Genomic DNA, 21967 nt, shown 5'->3' with positions numbered 1-21967 from the left:
AATATTGATTTTACTAAGGGTATAAAAGTGCTCATGAAACAATGATCACAGGCAATTGAAGAGGTAGAAAAACTGTTTTGATTTGAAAAAAATAAAAAGCAGTTAGCTGGTGACAGCATTTCAGAGGCAGTGATATGTGAAAAAGTGAAGATGCTGCATACTAATCTCCTAAAAGAAACTCCTGGAATGAGTACTGAAAGTGATTCATTTAAGGCTAGTAGGGAGTGGTTCAATAAATTTAAGAATTTTTTGTTCATAGATTAAACAGTTCATTAGACATGTCATATACATAAGAAAGGTTAAAATAGGGAATTATTTGGAGATCTGGAATGGATTAATTCAACTTATATTAATTCTAATTAAGTTCAAGAACCAAGGTTCTACTGTACTGTGCTCATGCATAGGAAGAATTAGCATCCTTAAAATATCCACACTACCCAAAGCAATTTACAGATTCATTGCAACCCTTATCAAAATACTAATGGCGATTGAAAAGATGGCGGCTGGCAGGACAGAGGTGAGCGATAGGAAGTGACTGAGTGAGGGGATGAATGGAGAGTGTGTGGTGTGTGTGTGAGTAAGTGAGGGACAGTTAAATCCCGCAGGAGCAGCAGAGGCTGGCAGACCAGGCTCTCTGGGACATGGAGAGATTACCACCGCTGCGGCACTCCCGGGACTGTGGGACTGGGGCACGGAGCCCACGCCATCTTAAAGGGGAGAGCGGCCTCTTCTAAGAACTCATCAGCACCACCACCCAGACAGGCCTTGGACACTGCCCGCAACCCGGCAGCCACTCCAGCCAAAATCCTGTTGCCCCAGCTGCAGACTCACAGAGCCTGGGATCTCCACCTCCAAAGGACCACCACGCCCACAGCAGTAAGTGCAGCCTCCCCATCCCCAGCCGCAGACATCTGACATCACCTTCGCATGTCTCCAGCGAGCAGGTCTCCGAGGCACACCACTCAATAGACTTCTCTTAGGAGTCACTGGAAGCCTCAGCTGGGTGTGATTTTTGTACAGACACAGGTGCACTGCCACCCAGTAGAAATTCTGAATTCCCTCTGCCTGAATAACTGCCCACACACACCCAGCTGCGCAATTTCAGCGCCAGAGCCCTTCAGTGCCAGGGCCCCTCAGAGTGCATCAGAGCTCAGCGCCAGGGGAACTGCGCCTGCGAACTGCACCACCACAGTTGCTCACTCCCCCTCAGCCCATCTATACACAGGGCACTTGGGGGAAGCCACGGTGAGCCTCTGCTGGGTCCGATCTTGGACTAATAGGGACACACTACCCTGGGCAGTAGAAATTCTGAATTCACCCTTCCTGGATACCTGCCCAAAGCGTGCCAGGGCCCTTCAGAGTGCTTCAGTGCGCCTGCGCTAACAAACTCACTGCCGGTGCTCCTTTGTGCCACCACGGAGAACATGAGCCTATCCACCACAGATGCATCAGCAAAATCTGAGTTTCCCCACCCCACAGCTGCAGAACTCTGGACACTACAGTTGAATGCTTTTCCAGCGTGCAGGTCTCCCCAGACCAGCGCTCCACAGGCAGCCCTGGGACCCCTCTGCGAGCCCTGCTGGTCCTGCACTTAAACAAACAGGGGTGCACTACTGGGCTGTAGAAACGCTGAATTCCCTCTTCAAGAATACTTGCCCACAGACACTGCAATCCAATGGCTTCAGTGCCAGGGCCCTTCAGAGTGTGTCAGTACACCCTGCTGGCAAACACACCACAGGTGCCTCTGTGAGCTGCTGCTGGAATCGCGTGTGTCCAACCACAGAGGCAGCAGCAAAAGCTGAGTCTACCCACCCCATAACTACAGAACTCTGGACACCACAGTCACACTTTGCCAGAATGCAGGCTTCCTGAGCCCCACCACCCCAATAGATGGTTCCTGGGTGCCACTGTGAGTCCCTGCAAGGCACGCGTGATTTCAACCAAGGGCATAAGACAGCAAAAATTGGAACACCCCCTCCACGGCTGCTGAATTCTAGACACCTCAGTTGTGCCTTTCCAGCTCGCAGGTCTACATCAAGAGAACCCAAATAGCACAAGTAGGGAGCTACACTAGACTACCAAACCCAGGAGACCTGAGAGGTCATACCAGTAGCACCACACCCCTAAGAAACTGGGTAGCAAAGCAATCGGAACTACAATTAAAACATTACAGCAAAACATGGGAAGACAAAAAAGCAATCCACAAAGGAAAGAAAAAAAGAAATCACCAGAAAGGGTGTTAAATGAAATTGAGGCTACTAACTTATCAGAGAGAGAATTCAGAGTAATGGTTATAAGGATGCTCAAGTGGCTGGATGACAAATACACACAACTCAATGAGAATTATAAGGAGCTAAATGAGAATGTCACCAACATGAAAAGGAATGAAGAGGAAATGAAGAATGACATAGCTGCAATAAAGAACACAATGGAAGGCTTAAACAGCAGACTAGAAGAGGCTGAGGACCGCATCAGCAAATTAGAAGACAAGGTAGGAAAAAACACACAAACACAGGAGCAACTGGAAAAAAAAACTTAAAAAGCAAGAGGAGAGCCTAAGGGAGCTTTGGGACAAGGCAAAACAAAACAAGATTCGCTTAATAGGGATTCCAGAAGGAGAGGAGGAGAAGCAAGGAATAGAAAACCTGTTTGAAGAAATAATGACAGAAAACTTCCCTGATACTGGCAAGAAAAAAAATACACAAGTACAAGAAGCACATAGAGTGCCAAACAAGATGAACCCCAAAAGACCAACACCAAGCTACATCATAATTAAATTGGCAAACACAAACAACAAAATAAGAAACTTAAAGGCTGCCAGAAAGAGACAGAAAGTTACTTACAAGGGATCTCCTATTAGAATATCAGCTGACTTCTCAACAGAAACGCACCAGGCAAGAAGGGAATGGAATGAAATATACAAAGCAAGGGAAAGAATCCAAGAATACTATACCCAGCAAGGCTAACATTCAAAATTGAAGGTGGAATCAGGAGCTTCATAGACAAAAAAGGGCTAAGAGAGTTTATTACCACCAAACCAGCAATGGAAGAAATGCTAAAGGGACTGCTGTAAAAAGAAGAAACAGAAAGACAAGAAGAAACACAAACATTAAGAATAAAAATGACCACAAACAAGTACTTTTATAGGGTTAAAATGGGCACCCATGGGACACTGGCCGCCGTCCCTGCAGAGGTGTCCTTAGTGTATAGGGTTAAAAGTACTTTTAATAATAGCATTAAATGTAAATGGATTAAATGCTCCAATCAAAAGACACAGGGTAGCTGAATGGATAAGAAAACATGACCCATATATTTCCTGTCTGCAAGAGACCCACCTCAGAAAAAAGGATTCACACAGACTGAGAGTGAAGGGATGGAAAAAAATTTTTCAGGCAAATGGAAATGAGAAAAAAGCTGGGGTTGTGATACTTATATCTGACGAAATAGACCTCCAAGTAAAGGCCATAACAAGAGATAAGGAAGGTCACTACATAATACTAAAGGGAGCAATTCAACAAGAAGATATAACTCTGGTAAAGATATATGCACCCAATACAGGAGTACCCAAATACATAAAACAACTTCTGGAAGATATCAAGGGAGAGATCAATAGCAATACAGTAATAGTAGGGGACTTTAGTACCCCACTGACACCACTGGATAAATCCTCTAAACCAAAAATCAGCAAAGAAACAGCAATCCTAAATGACTCACTAGATAAGATGGACTTAATTGACATCTTCAGAATATTTCACCCCAAAGCTACAGAATATACATTCTTCTCCAGTGCACATGGGACATTTTCAAAGATAGACCATATATTAGGACACAGGCAAAGTCTCTTCAAATTCAAGAGAATAGAAATCATAACAAGCATCTTCTCAGATCACAATGGCATAAAATTAGAAATCAACTACAATAAAAACATTGAAAAAAATCAAACACTTGGAGACTAAATAGCATGTTATTAAGCAATGACTGGGTTACCAGAGAGATCAAAGAATAAAAAGCATCCTGGAAATAAATGACAATGAAAACACAACAATCCAAAATCTATGGGACACAATGAAAGTAGTCCTGAGAAAGAAGTTCATAGCTCTACAGGCCTACCTCAAAAAAACAAGAAAAACTGGCAATAAATTATCTAACCCTACAACTCAAAGAGTTAGAAACAGAGCAGCAAGAAAAGCCCACAGTATCCAGAAGGAAGGAAATAATAAAGATCAGAGCAGAAATAAACAACATAGAGACCAAAAAAAAACAATACAAAAGATCAATGAAACCAAGAGCTGGTTCTTTGAAAGGAATAACAAGATTGATGAACTGCTAGCCAGGATCATCAAGAAACAAAGAGAAAGGACCAAAATAAACAAAATCAGAAATGAAAGAGTTAAAGTAACAACTGACCCTACTGATATACAAAGGACTGTCAAAAAATACTACGAACAACTCTACTCCAACAAACTGGACAACCTCGACGAAATGGACACATTCCTAGGAAAATACAAACTTCCAATCTCAATCAGGAAGAATCAAAAAACCAGAATAGGCCAATAACTACTGATGAAATTGAAACAGTAATCAAAAAGCTTCCAGCAAACAAAAGTCCTGGACCAGATGGCTTCACAGGGGAGTTTTACCGAACATTCAAAGAAGAACTAAAGCCAACCCTTCCCAGACTACTCAGAAAAATTCAAGAGGAAGGCACACTTCCAAGCTCTTTCTATGAAGCCAGCATTACCCTAATCCCAAAACCAGATAAAGACACCACAAAGAACGAGAATTACAGGCCAATATCCCTGATGAACATAGGTGCTAAAATCCTCAACAAAATTCTAGCAAACCGGATCCAGCATTACATTAGAAAGATCATACACCATGACCAAGTGGGATTTATTCCACGAATGTAAGGCTGGTACAATATCCACAAAGCAATAAACGTGATACATCACATAAACAGGTTGAGAGACAAAAATCACATAATCATATTGATTGATGCAGAAAAGGCATTTGACAAAGTCCAACACCCTTTACTTGTAAAAACGCTCAGCAAAGTGGGAATAGAGGGATCATACCTCAACATAATAAAAGCCTTATATGACAACCTACAGCCAACATCATACTCAATGGGCAAAAACTAAAACCATTTCCCTTAAGAACAGGAACAAGACAGGGATGCCCACTTTCACCACTCCTGTTCGACATAGTACTGGAAGTGCTAGCCAAAGTGATCAGACAAGAAGAAGAAATAAAAGGCATCCAAATTGGAAAAGAAGAAGTAAAATTGTCCTTATTTGCAGATGACATGATACTGTACTTAGAAAACCCTAAAGACTCCATCAAAAAATTATTAGACATAATAAATGAATTTGTCAATGTAGCAGGATACAAAATTAACGCCAAGAAATCTATGGCATTTTTATACGCCAATAGTGAACTTACAGAAAGAGAAATTTAAAAAAACAACACCATTTACCATTGCACCAAAAAAATTAAGATACCTAGGAATAAACTTAACCAAGGAGGTAAAAGACCTCTACCCAGAAAACTACAGGACATTGACAAAAGAGATAGAGGAAGACATAAACAGATGGAAAAACATACCGTGTTCATGGATTGGTAGATCAACATCATCAAAATGTCCATACTACCCAAAGCAATCTATAGATTCAATGCACTCCCCATTAAAATATCAACAGCATATTTCACAGATCTAGAAAGAATGCTCCAAAAATTCATCTGGAATAAAAACAAAACAAAACAAAAAAAAAAACCCGAATAGCTGCTGCAACCCTTAGAAAGAAGAACAAAGTAGGAGGGATCTCAATACCAGATATCAAGCTGTATTACAAAGCCACTGTTTTCAAAACTGCCTGGTACTGGCACAAGAACATATAGACCAATGGAATAGAATAGAGAACCCAGAAATCAACCCAAACCACTACGCTCAATTAATATTTGACAAAGGAGGCAAGAACATACAATGGAGTCAAGACAGTCTCTTCAATAAATGGTGCTGGGAAATTTGGTCAGACACATACAGAGAAATGAAACTAGACCACCAACTTACACCATACACAAAAATAAACTCAAAATGGATAAAGGACTTAAACATAAGATGGGAAACCATAAGATTATTAGAAGAATCCACAAGTAGCAAAATCTCAGATATATACTGAAGGAATTTCTCCACTGACACAGCTCCTAGGGCAATTGAAACTAAAGGGAAAATAAACAAATGGGACTATATCAAAATAAAAAGCTTCTGCACAGCAAAAGAAACCATCAACAAAACAACAAGAAACCCCACTGCATGGGAGAACATATTTGCCAATGAAATCTCCGATAAAGGTTTAATCTTCAACATTTATAGGGAACTCATACAACTTAACAAAAGGAAGATAAACAATCCAATCAAAAAATGGGCAACTGACCTAAATAGACACTTTTTGAAAGAGGACATTCATAAGGCTGAGAGACATATGAAAACATGCTCAAAGTCACTAATCATCTGACAGATGCAAATCAAAACGACAATGAGGTATCATCTCACACCTGTCAGAATGGCTATCATCAACAAATCTACAAATGACAAATGCTGGCGAGGATGTGGAGAAAAAGGAACCCTTGTGCACTGCTGGTGGGAATGCAAACTGGTGCAGCCACTGTGGAGAACAGTATGGAGTTTCCTCAAAAAACTAAAAATGAAACTTCCATTTGACCCAGTGATCCCACTTCTAGGAATATATCCCAAGAAACCAGAAACACCAATCAAAAAGGATGTATGCATCCTTATGTTCATAGCAGCACAATTTACAATAGCTAAGATTTGGAATCAGCCTAAGTGCCCATCAGCAGATGAGTGGGTTAAAAAACTTTGGCACATCTACACAATGGAATACTATGCAGCTGTAAAAAGGAAGGAACTCCTACCATTTGCAACATCATGGATGGAGCTGGAGAGCATTATGCTAAGTGAAATAAGTCAGTCAGAGAAAGATAAATATCACATGCTCTCACTCATTTGTGGATTATAATGAACATAAACTGATGAACAAAAACAGATGTAGAGACAGAGAAGCATTGATCTGATGCTCATAACTCAGAGGGAAAGCAGGGGAGGTTGGGCGTAGGGGGAAAGATCAACCAAAGGACTTGTATGCATGCATATAAGCATAAGTGATGGATGTGGACAACAGGGGGTGGGGTGAGGGTGAGGGCAGGATTGGGGGGATGAGGGGACATTGGGGGAATAAGGGCACATTTGTAATATCTTATTCAATAAAGGGGAAAAAATACTAATGGCATTTTTTACAGAACTATAACAAATAATCCAAAAATGTATATGGAACCACCAAAGACCCCAAATAGCCACAGTAATCTTGAAAAAGAAGAGCAAAATTGGAAAAAGCATGCTACCTGATATCAAACCATACTGCAAGGCTATCATAATTAAAACAGCATGATACAGGCATAAAAACAGACACATAGATCAATGGAACAGAATAGAGAGGCCAGAAATAAACCCACAACTTAATAGTCAATCGTGTACCAGGCCTCTAGTATAAACATAAAATGTTTTATGTAAGCCTCATGATAATCACAAAGCCAAACCCTATATTAATACACAAGATAAATAGAAAGGAATCTAAGCATACCACTACAGAAAATCATCAAATCACAAAGGGAGCAAGATAAGAAAAAAAATTACAAAACAGCCAGAAAATAATAAAATGGCAATAAGTACATATCAATCAATAGGCAACACCTGTGTACTGTTCGTAGGAATGCAAATTGATGCAGTTATTGTGGAAAACAGTATGGAGGTTCCTCAAAAAATTACAAAAAGAACTACCATATGACCCAGCAATTCCACTTCTGGAAATTTATTTGAAGAAATCCAATGACTAATTCAAGAAGACATATGCACCCCTATATTCACTGCAGCATTATTTACAATAGCCAATATATGGAAGCAGCCTAAGTATTCATTGATAGATGATGGATAAAGAAGTGGTACATATATACAATGGAATATTACTTAGCCATAAAAAAAAAATCTTGCCATTTGGGACAACATGGATAAACCTAGAGGGTATTATGCTAAGTGAAGTAAGTCACAGAAAAGCAAATACCATATGATTTTGCTTATATGTGGAATCTTAAAAACAAAATAAACAGACGAAACAAGAACTCATAGATACAGAGATCAAATTGATGGTCACCAGATGAGAGGGGTGTTGGGGAGATGGGTGAAAAGGAGGAAGGGAATAAGAACTACAAATTGGTTGCTACAAAATAGTCGTGGGGATGTTTTAAAGTGTAGCATAGGGAATATAATAAAAAATATTATAATTACTATGTATGGTGTCGGATGGGTACTGGATTTATCAGGGTAATCATTATAAGTTATATAATATATACATGAAACATAATATTGTATATCATCTCTCATTGAAAATTTAAAAAAAATTAAGATATGCTTTGACAGCGTATTCTAATACTTTTATGGTACTACTTTAGCAGTTAGATTTTTATCCTATTTGGAATTTATTTGGTGATTAACATGAGGTAGGAGTTATCCAGTTTCATCCTTTTCAAATGCAGAGTTAATTACCCAAATAACATTATATGTATTGTTTTCCAGGGCTTCATTCTGATCCATTGATCTGTTTCCCTATTCCTGGTTAATACCACACTGTTTAATTTCTGGGTCTTTATAGTATGCCTTATATTTGATAACACATATGGTTCTTGCTGTTTTCATTTTGGCTCTTACATATTTTCCCACAATTTCTTTTCCAACAGAATTTTAACATAAGCTTTGCAGGAACCCTGTCAAAATTTTTGTTATGGTTACATTTACTTTAAAGATTAATTAGAAAATGTCATTACTGTATCAAATCTCTCTATCTAAGAAGTATGATTCACAGAATTCTGGCCTTTTTAATGTCCTTCAGTTTTACAGTTTCTTTCATATGGATTTTACATGAGTCCTCATATATTTATTCCTAACTATTTCAAGGTTTCAGAGTTTTGTGGTGGGTATAGCTTTTCTCTCTCACTACTTTTCTGATTGATCATAGCTGACAGAGAAATGCCATTGATTTCTGTATAAGGAATTTGCTTCAAGTACTTTATTGTGCTCTCTATTTAGTTACAATACCTTTTAGTTGATACTTTTGAATTTCCCAGGTAGAGAGTCATACTGCCTTCAAAAGAACATTTTTGCCCCTGTTCCATAATATATGCCTTATATTTATTGATCTTAAAGCATTGGCTGGAATATTCCAAACAATGGTGAATAGCAGAAGTGACAATGGGCATTCTTGCCTCTTTCTTTAGTGTATATATTTCAAATGCTTGTACCAATAAATATGATACAAAAGGTTTCTGGTCGGTAACCTTTATCAAGTTAAAGAAGTTTCTTTGTACTTGAAAGTTAAGAATTTTTCATCAGAAATGGGTGTTAAAATTTACCAAATGCTTTTTTAGTAAACAATATTTTTTTCTCCTTTAATCTGTTAGGTAGCGAATTCCATTAATAGATTTCCTAATATCAAGCCATCATTGCATTGCTGGAATAATGTGTAATGTACAATGAATTAAATTCGTTCCTTTTATTTTAGTTTTTTGTATCTATGTTCATAAGTGAAACCAGATACAATTTTTATTTCATTGTCTTATCTGGTTTGAGTATAAGGGTTATGCCAGCCTTAAAGAATAAAATAGGAAGTTTCAATATTATTCCATAATCTTAAATATCTTGTAATACATAGAAATTATCTGCTTCTTAAAGTTTAGGTAAAACATCTCTGTGAAATCTGAGCCTGATGTCATTTAGAGAGGGGGTTTAATTACCTTTTATAGTTCCTTAGAATTCAAAAATGTAGGTTTTATACCTCCTCTTACTTTTGTTCATATATATTTTTAAAAGTCCATTTCACATACCTTTTCAAATGTATTAATTTTAAAATTGATAATATTTATTACTTGCTTTTAATTCATCTTGCTTTCATTTTTTTTCCTGGCAATGCTTTATTAGAGACTGTGACCTCCTAGTTCATAGGTTGACACTCAACCACTGACCCACACTGGCTGGGCTGTTGATATTTTCTTTGTGGCCTAACAGACAACCAACTATTGTTAACGTTCCATGGATACTTGAGAACAATGTGTATTTTCTGTTGGGCATATAGTCTCTTCATATATTTTAGATTGAACTTGTTAATTGATTTCTTTCTTATTTTAGTAGCCCTGATCTTTCAGTTTATGAGATAAATTAGAGAAGTCTACTTCCCTCTTTAATTATGGTTTGTCAATTTCTCTAACTATAGACTCTAATTATGGGTACACTAGTGACCAGTGCATGGATTCATGCACATTGAAAGGAAATTAATTAGAAGGTGGCTGGCAGGGCAGGACTGGGCGAGATGGGCCAGACACGCCCTGGAGCCAACCTCCCTCGGTCCCTCAAGGGCATCTGCAGAGTGAGCAGGGTCCCTCTGGTAGGTGGGGTCCCTTGGCCTGGCCTGTGGGGATCAGGCTGAAACCGACTCTCTGACATCCCCCAAGGGGTCCCGGAGTTTGAGAGGGCACCCTGCAAAGTTGCTGTCATACAGGGTGTGGAATGCAAACGCAAGTGTGCAGTTAACCAGGTTCGGGGCCAACAGTGCGCAGCAACAACATAACCCATGGCCGAAGGTGGAATCACATGGCACCACAAGGAATCCAGCTCCCTCCTCTCTGGTTTCAGGGTGCATAACCAGAGAACCACAGTTGCCAAGTCACTGCAGCATGGCAGCTCCTACATTGAGCGTCTGCCCCCTGGTGGTCAGTGCACGACCAGTCAAACAGGTGGAAGGACACTTAGCATATTAGCCTTTTATATATATAGAGGTTGATAATTATACATATTCATATGACTATAATATTTAATATATACAATATGATATATAATATATATATTAAATATTTTTAAAATATATTTTATTGATTTTTTACAGAGAGGAAGGGAGAGGGATAGAGAGTCAGAAACATCAATGAGAGAGAAACATCGATCAGCTGCCTCCTGCACGCCCCCCACTGGGGATGTGCCCGCAACAAAGGTACATGCCCTTGACCGGAATCGAACCCGGGACCCTTCGTTCCGCAGGCTGACGCTCTATCCACTGAGCCAAACCGGTCAGGGCTATATATTAAATATTTAAATATCATATATTGATAATTACTTTTAAAACTATATATGTTTGAAATATACCTTTTTGTCTTTTAAACCCTTTTTACCTGAATTTTTTTTCTGATATAAAGCACTTTTTTTTCATATCACTCTATTTTGAGCCCTTCTATATTATTTTGATTTTTGTGTGAATTTTGTACATGACATATATTTGAATTTTTAGTTTTTCTTCACAATCTGAGACTTCAGTTTTTAATATAAGAATTTAAGTTATGACAGCCAGTTGGCCTGGAGGTCAAATCCCCCTAGTATTAACTACAACAATCAAGGCTTAACTACAACAAGACTGCGCACAAAGACCACTAGGGGGTGCATCAAGAAAGCATAAAAAATGCGGAGACAAAGAAACAGGAGAAAACTGTCAATGGAGGATATTGAGTTCAGAGCCACACTTTTAAGGTCTCTCAAGAACTGTCTAGAAGCCGCCGATAAAGTTATTGAGATCCTCAAGAAATCTAATGAGACCCTCGATGTTGTGATAAAGAACCAACTAGAAATTAAGCATACACGGACTGAAATAACGAATATTATACAGACTCCCAACAGCAGACCAGAGGAGCGCAAGAATCAAGGCAAAGATTTGAAATGCAAAAAAGCAAAAAACACCCAATCAGAAAAGCAAAATGAAAAAAGAATCCAAAAATACAAAGATAGTGTAAGGAGCCTCTGGGACAGCTTCAAGCGTACCAACATCCGAATTATAGGGGTGCCAGAAGAAGAGAGAGAGAGCAAGATATTGAAAACCTATTTGAAGAAATAATGACAGAAAACTTCCCCTACCTGGTGAAAGAAATAGACTTACAAGTCCAGGAAGCGCAGAGAACCCCAAACAAAAGGAATCCAAAGAGGACCACACCAAGACACATCATAATTAAAATGCCAAGAGCAAAAGACAAAGAGAGAATCTTAAAAGCAGCAAGAGAAAGAAACTCAGTTACCTACAAGGGAATACCCATACGACTGTCAGCTGATTTCTCAACAGAAACTTTGCAGGCCAGAAGGGAGTGGCAAGAAATATTCAAAGTGATGAATGCCAAGAACCTACAACCAAGATTACTTTATCCAGCAAAGCTATCATTCAGAATTGAAGGTCAGATAAAGAGCTTCACAGATAAGGAAAAGCTAAAGGAGTTCATCACCACCAAACCAGGATTATATGAAATGCTGAAAGGTATCCTTTAAGAAGAGGAAGAAGAAGAAAAAGGTAAAGATACTAATTATGAACAACAAATATGCATTTATCAACAAGTGAATCTAAGAATCAAGTGAATAAATAATCTGATGAACAGAATGAACTGGTGATTATAATAGAATCAGGGACACAGAAAGGGAATGGACTGACTATTCTTGGGGGGGAAAGGGGTGTGGGAGATGCGGGAAGAGACTGGACAAAAATTGTGCACCTAGGGATGAGGACAGTGGGGGGGTAAGGGCGGAGGGTGGGGTGGGAACTGGGTGGAGGGGAGCTATGGGGGGAAAAAAAAGAGGAACAAATGTAATAATCTGAACAATAAAGATTTACTAAAAAAAAAAAGAATTTAAGTTATACACTACATTAGTGGCATTAACTGTTATTAATGTGATGTAATTAACTATTAATTGTGAAACATTTAGATCTTAATGTGAAATGGTTTTATTTGCCTTATTTCAGACTTCCCATATAATGAATTTTGTTTCTTCTTTCTCATTCCTTCTCTTTTACTGATCAAATTTTTCCCTTTTCTGTCCTGCTGCTCATAAAATATTTTGGGAGTTAGACTTCTTATTTCTGTTATTTAAGTGGCATTAGGGAATCACAATTCAGTGTTAAGTTTGCCTAATAAGTTCTCCTATGGTCAAAATTTCTTTCTCTGAACTTTGAAGATACTGGGATATTTTATTTTAGTGATACCATTGTAATTAGCTGGTTATTAATAATAGAAAAGGAGCAAAGGGAGGCCAGACATTATAGGCATGTCATTTAGGCAGCTTCACTAGGATGCTGCAACTTCACACTCCTCAGGGAACCACTGGCCCATTCCCTGCAAACACTGGGGAAAGGGACTGAACAAACAGGGTTATTGGGGCATGCACAGTGAAGTTGGGGTGATATAGGGAAGGTGCTTGCTGTCAATCTAACCTGGAAACAGAGGGGGCAGGGCCAATGCAAGCCCATGAATATTTGGAAATACATACTCCCCTAGAGCCTAGAGACAAAGGCATTCACTCTCTCTCTTGGCTCTTGACTCTTGACTCTCTGGTTCATTTGTCTTTGCTCCTGCCTATGTTTTCCCCCCCACCCTTAGCCATGTCGCCCTATGGACCCCACATGCAATGGACTAATGGACTATAGCAAGGAACATAAACTAAGCTAGCCTGATAGTGGACTGGAGTTGTTCTCCAACATGGAGCAAAACTCTGGACACTGGCTTTTACCTTAGCCCTGCTAAAAATAAAATGGGACTTTTTCTTGACAGGACAAAGGAAAATGGGACCTTGGAAACTTAGGGTATAATTCCACAGAAATAAAGCTTTCTATAATAACTCTTATAAGGGCCTCCAGAAATTCTTATTCCAGGGGCACCCCAGGAACCCCATCCCGCTGATAATACTAGCATCCAAAGTTTCTGATGAAAAGAATAAGCTATTTTATTTTTCTTATGGTGCTTTTCTCTTTTGCTGTGGGTTTTAATAGTTTTCTAGGATGTGCTGGGCATGGGTTTTATTGATCATATTTGGCACTCAGTGGATCTTTGGCTCTAGAATTTCCTTCTATTTCTTTATTCCCTCTTCTTTGTGTCTTTGTCTCTTCTTAGAAATCTCCCATTATATGTTAGACCAGCCGTGGGCAAACTACAGCCCGCTGGCCGGATCCGGCCCGTTTGAAATGAATAAAACTAAAAAAAAAAAAAAAAAAAGGCCGTACCCTTTTATGTAATGATGTTTACTTTGAATTTATATTAGTTCACACAAACACTCCATCCATGCTTTTGTTCTGGCCCTCCGGTCCAGTTTAAGAACCCATTGTGGCCCTCGAGTCAAAAAGTTTGCCCACCCCTGGGTTAGACATTTTAAATTGATCCTTCATGTCTCAACTTCTGAGAGACTTCCTGAACTTTATTTTTCATATGAACAGCTCAGTCTTCAGTCCTTCTAAAAATTTTTACAGTTTCAGTTTGTTTAATGTAAATGGCTCATTTCTAAGATTTTTTGGTAATTTTTGTCTAGTGTCTGTGCATTACATCTAGTTCTGTTCATGTCTGGTGATCCTTGGTTATCCAAACATAAAAATGAGTCATGGTTTAAGTCGATGGTTTTAAGTCGTTTCCCTTGCAGTTGAGGTGGTCTGTTTCCCCAATTACTGATTCCTTTAAAGGGACAACTAACAACAACCTTGGTGTGAGTGGATGGAACAATGGAAGCAAAGATTGGAGAGCAGAGGCTGGGACTAACAATTTGTCAAAAAACAGCAAGCTTTACTCTGAAATATTTCCCTCATGGGCAGAGTTGCCTTTCTGCCAGAAGCCGGTCCATCCTTGCTGCTTGACAGAGTTGCTGCAGGGAAGAAACATCTGCACAGCATATGTCTCGGGGGACCTGGCTTATATGGCATACTGTTCTTGATGTGTTTGCTCCCCTTCTTGGCGCTATGTGTTTTAACCAAGGTCACCTCTCCAAGAAAGGTTGTTTCCCCAGGTAGGGATTTTTCCCTGAAGTTAGGGGGGGAATAAAAACCCCTTAACTAAGTGCCAGGCGGGTAGTTAATCACTTTAACTACGAACAATCACGCTTAAGCTACATAATCTTTACTCCCTGGAATGGAGATAAGAAACACCCTAACCTTTGGAATAGAAATTGACAGGATTAAAATTAACTGGTATAAACACAGATGTAACAAGACAATAAACACAGAACTTGGCTGGAGATGCTGGCTACAGAACCTGGCTGAAGAACCTAGCAAGAGAACATGGCTAGAGAACCTGGACAGAACCTGGCAAGAGAACCTAGCTACAGAACCTGGCTATGATGATCACCTGAACGCTGCCTCCGTGTCATTCCTTCTTCGCCGACTCCGTCCACACCTTTGGGGACCCCAGCACCTTTCCTAATCCTTTTCAGTTATACAGTTCTGCAAATTTCTAACAAGAACCTGTTGTTACTACACATAATTGTACTACATATAGCTCATTTTCTTTGGAAAGAGCAGTTCCTGGGTTTTATCCTTAGTTTAAAAGAACTATGGCTCCAGCTGTAGTGAGAGAGTAGGGAGTGAGCTGAGAGAATCCAAGGGCTAAAGAAATTCAGGGGTTCCACTGGCCCAGGTATTCAGCATGCAGCTAACTTCATCACCGAGTGAGTGCCCTCTAGCCCATTTCATTATTATTTCACCTAACATTCTGCCTGAACTGTCACTAGAATTGCTTGACCTCCCATTTCTTCTCTTCTTTATGTATTTTAAACTGTGTTCTTTTACCTTTGTTTTAGTGGCAATTTGATTCTATCTGATTTTTAAATTTCAAGTTTTCCTGTGGAAGTGTGTGTGTGTGTTTTCACAGAAAAGCTGCTTTGTTCAAGCCAATATCCCATTGAGGACCTGCATTTAGTTGTTATGTCTCCTTGCACTTTTAATTTGGAATACCCCCCCTTTTTTTCTCTCCATGTTATTTACATTTTAAAATATCTCCTGCCATAGAGTCTGGGTGTATGGAGACATTGACATGCATGTTCAATTCACCATCATGAGCCAATCTTGCTCACCTGCCTCACCCTGTTTTAAACAGGATAAAAATTCAAACTCTATAGCCTTTCATAGCAGAATATCAACCCACGTCACCAACCTCTCCTTTCTACTTCCCTCAAATATCATTCATTACGACAACAGCATAACACTTTCAAATGAGCTTTGAAATTTTGAATTTCTATAGTAGAGAATATTAGGACCCTCGATGAGTGAAACACCTTTCTAGAATGTTTCCTTTTCATTTTATAAACATTCCTCATTTCTAATAGTACTGTAGGAGCACATGAGACTCTGAGCCACCTTGATGCTTTTAGTGCAGACTTTGCAAATCACCATTATGGCACAGGATTTCCTCTGTACCAATATGTTCCTATGTGAACCAAACACTAAGCATTGAAAATGTTTATTAACAAGTGGTCATAAAAGGAGTGATTCTAATTTTGTTTTTGAATTAACCTACAAATGTCCAAAAACAACCTATCTGTTACAGATGGGGTGACCATTGCATTTACCTTCCAAACGGAGACATTTTTGAGAATGAAAAGGGATGCTATTAATAATTATACTAAAACTAGAGGCCCGGTGCATGAAAATTTGTGCACTTGGGGGGGGGGGTCCCCTCAGCCCGGCCTGCACCCTCTCGCAGTTCGGGACCCCTTGGGGGATGTCTGCCTGCAGTCAGACATCCCTCTTGCAGTCCAGGAGCCCTCTCTCCTTACCACCTGCCTGCTCGCTGCTCCTTAGCGCTGCCTGGGAGGCAGGAGAGGCTCCTGCCACTGCCATTGTGCTCACCTGGCTTCTGGCTGAGTGGTGCTCCCCCTGTGGAAGCGCACTGACCACCAGGGGGCAGCTCCTGAATTGAGTGTCTGCCTCCTGGTGGTCAGTGCACATCATAGCAACTGGTCATTCTGCTGTTCAGTCAATTTGCATATTACCCTTTTATTATATAGGAGAAACACATATAAATCAGGGTGTCCTAGCCTATGAATAACTTGTAAAACTCTCAATTAGAAAGGTTTATTTCCTTTTCCTTTAAAAGATCCTGCTACTTTGCATCTTCTTAAATATGGCTGAAATCTATTTATTCTCCCCATAGATATTTACTGAGCCCTACTATAGGGCAGATGCTATGCTGGGAATATAAGGTGAACAATTAGACAAAGTCCCTGTCACCATGGAGCTTACATTCTAGTAGTCCTTTTTCTACTGATAAGTAAGTATGGCTTTCAATCCTTGGAACTCATGAAGTATAGTGTATGAGCCTCAGTTCCACCAAAGCTGTTACCACTGCTCCTTTTGTAACAGCTCTATGCAGTGAAAAGAGAACAAAGGCTTTCAAGGCACATAGACCAGGGTCTGTCACCCTAGTTCAGCCACTTACTAGGAAGATACTTACGTGATCCTAATCTGGGGTATAATACCTCAAAAGACTGTTATAAGAAGAAATGTGTGTACAATATCCTGTAGGTGGTTGTTATTGTCATGTTTTCTCAAGTAATACCAAACCTGAACACAAAGAGTACAGAAAAATGTCAAATCAACTTGGGGAAGGAGAGAGGTACAATTAGGAAAATGTGAGCACCTCAGGCAGTGAAAAAAGCCTTAAATCAAACTGCTCTCTGCATTACTTGAGCCATAGGGCTCAGGTAATTGGGCCTACTGAGGAGCAAAGGTAAGTTTTGAATAGCGGACATCAGCTGATAACTTGATCCCATACCTAGCTAGCTAGTCCTGGTCCTTCTGAGTGCATGCACCTCAGAGGCTCAGTTCTCTATTTCCCCCAACCTCTCAGCTAGTCTTGTGGAGTGAAGGACGGAGTGCGGGTCCTGGAGAGTGGGGAGAAATCCAAGAAGTGGGAGAGGGACCCACAAACTTATGAGGAAGTGCAACACCACTAAGCAGTCCTCTGCACAGGAGTCTAAGTTTGCAGAGTGCCTGGCACCAGAACACAGAGGGAGCATGAAAGAAAGCAGCTTTGGGAAGAAGAACCGATTGCTCTCCTGCAAAGGCTTCTTTTCCGGCCCTACAAAATTAGTGCCATAGCATACTTGTAATGTTAGAAATCAGACAAATTAGAACACTATCCCAAGGTCATGCAAATTAACTGAACAGCTTCTAATCAACTTAAATCATAATACTTATCAGTTAAAAAGATCTTGTTGATGGTTTAATATGAACATATGTGATGAGAAGAATCTACTGATAAGAATAATAAAAGAGCCAAAACCTGTTTGGCTCAGTGGATAGAGTGCCGGCCTGCGGACTGAAAGGTCCCAGGTTCTATTCTGGTCAAGGGCATGTACCTGGGTTGCGGGCACATCCACAGTGGGAGATGTGCAGGAGGCAGCTGATTGATGTTTCTCTCTCATTGATGTTTCTAACTATCTCTCTCCCTTCCTCTCTGTAAAAAAATCAATAAAATGTATTTAAAAAAAAAATAATAATAAAAGAAAACTGAATAAAACTTTCTAGGATATGCTGCTCTGGAAAACTGCCTCTTAGTACATTTAAGATTTTCACCTGTACGCACCACAACTTGAACCAATGCTAGATTTCCTTTGGCAGACTTTTTTTTTCCTATTTAAATTGAACTACCAAGCAAAATAAAGACAGATTCATAGATAGAGAGAAGGCAGATAGCTTGGTGGTGGTGGGAAGTGTTGAGGTGGGTGGAGGGATTAAACAGAAAAGAAAAGAAAAAAAAAGAGAACACAGAGACAACAGTGGAGTGATTGAGGGGTGTGTGGAGGTAGAAAAGGGCATAGAGGGAATATATCATGATGGAAAATAAATTTAATATTTTAATTGCTTATTTCACCTTTTTAAAAAAATAAAAGTGCGGATGACAAAGGGACACATGCCAATCTGAGTAACTCAGGGAAGGCCTGTGCGGTGGACTTGCAAACTCAAGAGACCTAAAGTAACCATAAAGATGGTCTGAAATTAAAACCTTCTCATTAAAAAGCATTTTATAGTGGGTAGTCAAGTTCTAGGCCAGTATCTTCCCTGACAAAGATCAACTTCAATCTTTACTGAGCATCTAAGATAACACACCTGTGAAATATCTAGGTAACTTGTAACTTCCCTTTTTCAGGGCCCCTCAGGGCACAAACCACAAATTCCTTTATTGTTAGTTATCTTGTTAATTGTTGACTGTTAACTATCCTGTGCTCTTCTATGTAAAAGAAGTATGTGTCTATCATTTTACTTTTTATCCAATCCCAGAGGTTTCCCCACTTTGCTTTCTTCTGCCTTCCTAATCTATCACCAATGAATTTTCATGTAACCCACTTACTTCTCCTCCTTTGATTTTCCTATCTAATAAAAGAGAAATATGATAATTAGCCGTACATCCGCTACCCTTCTCATTGGCTAATTAGCGCGATATGCAAATTAACTGCCAGCCAAGATGGCAGCTAATTTGCATACATAGGCTCCAAGTGGCAGAGCGAAGCCTGGTGAGGATGCAGGCATTCTGCCTCAACCCGCTGGTGGAGGGCCTCTGGGCCTGCTTGGTCAGTGCTGCCGGAGGGGATGGAGGAGCAGAGACACAGCCCGCAGGGGGGCCGGCACCAAGCATCCCCAAGCCCTGCCTGGGCAGCGGGGTTGGGGGAGCAGAGACACAGCCCGCACAGGGCCTGTACCCAGAAACCCCAAGCAGCAGAGACACAGCCCGCAGGGGGGCGGGCACTCAGCAGCCCCAAGCCCCGCCTCAGCACTGGGGTTGGGGGAGCAGAGACACAGGCCGCAGGGGGGCCGCACCCAGAAACCCCAAGCCCCGCCTCAGCGCTGGGGTTGGGGGAGCAGAGACACAGCCTGCAGGGGGGCCGGCACCCAGCAGCCCCCCTAACCCCAAGGCCTCAGAGGCGCTGGGGCCACTGGGGCTGCAGCAGAGACACAAACCGGCAGGAAACCTGTGGAAAGGGAGAGAAACTATCATAACTTTATCTCCCTTTCCACAAGATGAGAAAACTGACCCTGATTATTTAGTGATATGGCCCACACCTTTCTACAAGCACAGGGTATGTTATGATCACTCCCAGGAAGTGATCAGAATACTGGTCAGAATACTGTTTCCAGGGAATAATGCTACTGTGGCAAATTATCTAAGAGAGGAAACAAGCTTTTGTTGGGTTTATTCTGAAGGTCAGAGGACAGACCACCCCAACATATGCCATGTTGTTATATTGACGATCTTGACCTGCAGATGCTTGAAAAACAGCAAATGCAAGGAGAGGTTTTCACTGAAGTCTCCTTCTCTGCCTAAAATCGGACCCCCCAAAAGGTTCCCTTGATGGGAAAAGTGCCATCAGCCAGTGAAGACTGACTCCTGTCACAGGACAGGAGACTAGAAGTTGACATCACATCCAAACTTTGTTACAAACTATCTCCCCCACCCCCATTCATCTTTCCTAAAAATCATGTACTCTCCCCTAAGAGGCCTACATATCCCGTCCCCTTTCCCTAGAAAGAAGGTATTTAAATCTGGATTCTAAGCCACTTTGGGAAGTTATTCATTTTTCCCTGGGATCTCCCACATATACACGAGGTCCACATGTTAATGAACTTTGGTTTTTCTCTTGGTAATCTGTCTTTCATTACAAGGGCCTCCGCTAAGAACTCAGAAGGGTAGAGGAAAATTATTTTTCCTCCTCCATAATTCTATCTCAGGAAATCAAGTCCTGGGCTGAACAGTGAGTTTGGCCAAGTGCCAAGCAGTCCCGGCTGAGGGGAGGGAAGCTTCTAGGGGGAAATCAATGATACTGGCATCAAAGTAGGACAGAGGGCACATGCATGGTTGCTAGTGGGAGTTTAAAGTGATTCAACATTTTTGGAGGATGATTTGGCAAAATCGATAGAAATGTTCAAGGTACATCCAAGAGTCTTCTAGGAATCTCATCTGCTGAGATAAAGGATGAGTGCATAAGCCCTGGTCAGAACCCAGGATGCTACTGCGGGCTCTCCTTCCATGATGGGAAAACCTGCTAACAACCTGCATTTTTAGGCAAGGTTGGCATCTATACTAATAAAAAGGTAATATGCTAATTAGATTGAACATCTTCCAGAGGAGGTTCCGGACATCCTTCCGGACAAAGCATGGTGGCAGGGCTGAGGCAGAGGCGGTTAGAGGTGATCAGGCAGGCAGGGGAGAGCAGTTAGGAGGATCGGGATGGCAGGGGAAAGCAGTTAAGGGTATCAGACCATCAGGGGAGAGCAGTTAGAGGGATCAGGCCAGCAGGGGAGAGCAGTTAGAGGGATCAGGCCAGCAGGCAAGGTGAGCAGTTAGGTGCCAGCAGCCCTGAGGGGTCCCGAATTGGAGAGGGTGCAGGCCAGGCTGAGGAACTCCCCGCTCCCGTGCACGAATTAGGGGCAATCAGGCAGGCACGCAGGTGAGTGGTTAGGAGACAGCAGTCCAGGATTGTGAAAGGGATGTCCAACTGCCGGTTTAGACCCGATCCCGGCAGTTGGACATCCTGGGATCAGGCCTAAACCAGTAGTCGACATCCCCCAAAGGGTCCAAGATTGGAGAGGGTGCAGGCTGGGCTGAGGGACACCCTCCTCCCGTGCACGAATTTCATGCACCAGGCCACTAGTAATGTATAAAACAAGGTGAAAACCGCCATTCTCCAGAGCACTATCTTCATAGCTTGAGATCCCACTTCCCAGCAATTGTCAACAGTTTGGCTCAAATAAATTCACAAAAATTCTTTATAGGTTTGGATGTTGTTGTTTTTACGTTAACAAAACCAACACTTGGGAAATATTGGAACATTTGAAAAAGCCTAATGAGAAAGTAAAAAGTATCTGTGATTCCACCTCTCAGGAATAAACACTACCAACACAACACCTTGGTGTTGATCTTTTAAGTGAGGCAATTTTTATAATGCAGCATCCTTGTCACCAATACTCCTGATTCACTCCCTCTGATTTCTGAAATTACAGTAGCATTCCAGCCACTCCAGTCTCTAGATTTTTTAAATACTGGATTTCCATTTGCAATCTGCCCC

This window comes from Myotis myotis, unplaced genomic scaffold, assembly GCF_014108235.1.
Source record: "Myotis myotis isolate mMyoMyo1 unplaced genomic scaffold, mMyoMyo1.p scaffold_m19_p_3, whole genome shotgun sequence".
In the NCBI taxonomy this organism is placed as follows: Eukaryota; Metazoa; Chordata; class Mammalia; order Chiroptera; family Vespertilionidae; genus Myotis; species Myotis myotis.
Note: the sequence above shows the minus strand (reverse complement) of the source record.